Source organism: Elephantulus edwardii, unplaced genomic scaffold (genome assembly GCF_000299155.1).
Source record: "Elephantulus edwardii isolate Elephantulus edwardi_28Jun2011 unplaced genomic scaffold, EleEdw1.0 scaffold00038, whole genome shotgun sequence".
Taxonomy (NCBI): Eukaryota; Metazoa; Chordata; class Mammalia; order Macroscelidea; family Macroscelididae; genus Elephantulus; species Elephantulus edwardii.
In genome coordinates, this window is record NW_006399788.1 from 19,320,044 (window position 1) to 19,324,283 (window position 4,240).

Genomic DNA, 4,240 nt, shown 5'->3' on the forward strand with positions numbered 1-4,240 from the left:
TAAAACAGAGGCTTACTCTTTAACCAAAGGAAGTTGTGTGAGAATGTGCTAGCAGCAGAAAGGTTAACTTGACACAAAAGCAAAATGTTCAGTTCTGACTGAGATGGAAAGTAGAAAGAGAGAAAGCAGGATGAAACCAGATAGACAGACGAGACTTGGTTGGGGGTTGGCCTTAATGTTCTTGTAGTGGTAAACATTCTTCCCATTGCACATGACAGCAATACAACTAAAATTGGGAAAAGGTAGAAAAAGAATGTTTGTAGATGTGCATAACAGAAAAAATAGGGGTGGTATGATGACTAGAAGCCTCACCTGAATCTTAGGCTTAGGAGATATCAAGAAAGGACTCCAAGTGGTGACCATAATGACCACTGGTATCTTTAAATGGCAACCTAGTATCTTAGCAGTGAATTCTGGTGGCTTAGTGGCAAATAGTTGCACTGCCAACCTAAGGGCAGATGGTTCAAATCAATCAGCTGCTGCATGAGAGAAAGATGGGCAATCTCCTGCCATGAGATTTGATTCTTCCTCCCTGGAGGATCAGCTATAGTTTGGCTCTGACTTAATGGTACACAACAACAACAACTTAGTAGAACAAAGAAGAGAGATAATACTGATACTGTGCTTCTGATTTCTCTGACAAAGTCTACATGACCTGGCTTTCATGACCCATTAGCCCACAAGTCCATCACTGCACCAATCACTGTGGCCAAATGTGGATCTCTCCCCAACTGGGTCTGAGTCACGTCCAACCCAGAATCTAACAAGGAGGGGACCATCGGGAAGAATGATATGCAAAAGAGTATATGTGAATTTTATGAGCTTTGTATGTAAACTAGTATTTAAAAAATGAAATTTTTAAAGGAGTATTGGAAGTTGGCATCCAAACAGAAACAGGCATGTTGTAAGCCAAAAAGCAGGAGTGGATGTTGGAGATCAGCTTGAATTGGGGGAATTCTGGCTGAATAACGCACAACAGACATACCTGGCTTATTCTGGGTGATCTGAAGAAATGATTGCCAGATATTGCCACTTTTAGACCCCTGAAGGAACTAGAATAGAATGAAAGGAAAAGAGAAACTTTGAAGCATTATTCTTTTACAATCTTTGTCTGAGAAATCATCAACCAAGCAGTAGATCATGAGACAAGACTCAAGCTTGCATTTTCTAAATTCTCATGACAAAAATGTGGTAGGGCCTCAGGAACCCCAGTAGAGTGTAAACTTAGAGGAAAGAGTCCTGTGTGTCAGGTCATCACTCACTATTGAGAACTCACCATATCAGGCACTGTGGGAGGTTGAAGCAAGCCCAGGACCCTCATTTTCAAGGAGCTTCTTGTCAAATTATAATACACCCCTCAACGCAGGACCCTTACCCTAAGGGGATTCTTGGCCAATTGTAGTACACCCTATACCCAACCCTCCACGATGGTTAATTTTATGGTGTTAATTTAGGTAGGTTCTGGTGGCCTAGAGGTAAGAAATTATGCTGCAAATCCACCAGCTGCTCTTCAGGAGAAGGACGGGCATCCAGACCCACCAGAGGGTCAGCAATGAGTCAGTTCTGACTTGAAAATACACCATAACCATGTAAGGAGCTCCTTCCTGTTCTTGATAGGTGCCGTTGAATTGGATCCAACTCATAGCTGACCCTCTAGTGGGTTTACAGAGTCAGTTAATCACACAAGAGACTGTCCATCATTCTCCAATGGAGCAGTGGATAGATTGAAACTACTTGCCATCAAGTTGACTATGCAGCTCCTCATCGCTGTGATTGTTGTTGTGTGTCACTGAGTCAGAACCAACCCACAGCTAACCCTCCACTGGGTTATCAGAAGCAATAAATTGCAGAGGAGAAGATTACCCAGCCTTTTTCCACGGAGCAGCTGGTGGATTTGAACCGTGTGCTTTCAGGATTGCAACTTCTTACCACTTGGCAATCAGATATCCCGCCAAGTGCCCAAAAGACTAATATTTCTTGGGAAGGGTGGAGCCAGGATACTTCCTAGGGGCAAAGGTAGTGGAACTTTAACATACTTTAGGTGTATTGTTGGGAGGGGTCAGTTCTTAGAAAAGGACATTGTGCTTGGAAAGGTAGAGAGTTAACAAAGAAAAGTACCCTCAATACAATGGATTGACACAGTGACTGTAACAGTGGTCTCGAACATGTCAGAGATGATGAGGATGGCACAGGAAAGGACAGGGTTCAGATTCTCTGTTCACAGAGTCACCATGGGTCATAACCAACTTGACAACAACAATAAGCTCTGGTAACATAGTCAATAGCAAGTTGTGCTGTTAACCCAAAAGCTACATGTTTCAGGCTCTTCCAATCTACTATGCTCTCTAGGTGAGAAGGTGGACCCTCTCCTCTCACTGCAACCTGTAGCCTTAGAAACCCCACTGAGGGTTACTGTAAGTTTAAAGCAAATATGGGAGTAAGCTTGACTTGTGATGATGCATAGATGCTCAATCAAACACTAGTTTAGGGGTTCGGCAGGTATTTTGTAGATATAAGTAAGGACTGCAGCCTTCAGTATGGCCTGAGGCTCAATGTCAAGAAGACAAAGATTCTCACCACTGGACCAATTGGCAGCATCAGGATGGATGGTAAAGAGATTGAGATTGTTCACAGCTTCAGTTTGCTCAGCTCCACAGTCAACACTCTTGGCACCAGCAGTTAGGAAATAAAAAAACGTATCACAATGGGAAAGTCTGCTGTTAGGGACCTCTCTAAAGTACTCAAGAGCAACGGTGTCTCTCTGGAGACTAAGGTGTGCCTGATACAGGCCATGGTCTTTGCAATCGCTTGTTATGCATCAGAGAGTTGGACAATGACTAGGGAGGATAGAAGGAGAATTGATACCTTTGAGCTGTGGTGCTGGAGAAGAGTATTGAATGTACCATGGACTGCCAAGAAAACAAACAGATTTGTCCTGGAGAGGGTTAAACCAGGCTACACAAGGATTCTGGGGCTTCTTCTGACATATTTTGGGCATGTTGTAAGGAAAGACAGGTCTTTGGAGAGGGACATCATGCCTGGTAGAGTGGAGGGACAGTACAGGAGGGGAAGACCCTCTATGAGGTGGATTGATTCAGTGACTGGGGTAATCGGGATGCGTGTATCAGGCAATGCGATTGGCACAGGATAGAGCAGGGTTTAGGGCTGTTGTACATAGGGTCACTGAGTCGCAAATGACTCAACGGCACATAACAACAACAACAATTATTATCTACTGTCCGTTTAGAAGCAGGAGTGGTATCCACTTCCTAAACCACACGTCTCTGGAAACTCTATGCACTTGGTGAAATGACAATAGTTACGGAAAGGCATGAGGTCAGCCTCCTCCACAGTCAGCCTCCTCTGCAGCAGCCCTCGCTCTGGTAAGGCTAGGGTTTGGGGTGCGTGAAGGGTGTTACCTGGAGGCGCCGAGCCCACACAGCACACTCTGGCCCTGCAGCTCTGGGCCCAGACAGAGGCTTCTGGACCCGTGGAGATGCAGGGCGGCAGCAGGGCTCAGGGATTAAGGTGGGGGTGGGATCATGACAGGGCTGGGCTCCTGTTCTTGGTGGAAGAAAACCCTTTACTTGACTGGGGGAGCTTTGCTGGCCCTAGCTGCATATCTGCTCCATGAACTCCTGGTCATAAGGAAACAGCAAGAGATTGCCTTCAAAGATGCTATTCTTTTGCATGAGTTTGGGAGCCTAACAATAGTGTCCTCAGTCTCCTTTCTGTTTGAAAATGGAAACTTATTTAAGGATGGCTGACTTACCTTATCAGAGTTATATTGGTGGAAAACTGCTCAAAGGAAAATGCCTTGGATTGAATATAATAGTGAAAAAGCTTCTGGCACAGAGTTTATAATTGATTTTCTGGAAGAGAAACTTAGCGTGAACTTAAACAAAAACCTTGACCCTCATGAAAGAGCTGTCTCCAAGGCGGTGACCAAAATGGTGGAGGAGCGCTTCTACTGGACGTTAGCTTATTGCCGGTGGGTGGACAATCTCCATGAGAGCCGGAAGATGCTCTCTCAGTGGTGGTAGTCCCTTCTGTAACCTGTTGACGTGGATCATGTGCCACATAACAAAGGGAATTGTGAGGTGCGAGATGGATGGCCACAGCATTGGCTGCTTCTCCGAGGAAGAGATTGACAGGCTGATGGAAAAGGAGGTGCGGGGGTGGGGGGGGATTGTGTACCAACGAGGGAGTTTTTCTTTTGCTTTTCAAGGAGAGGAGCAAA

General features: G+C 45.2%; 1 pseudogene; it reads left to right on the forward strand.

Moving 5' to 3' along the window:
- Positions 1 to 3,331: 3,331 nt before the first annotated feature.
- LOC102858986 overlaps positions 3,332 to 4,240 on the forward strand; it is a 6,712-nt pseudogene continuing 5,803 nt past the window's right edge.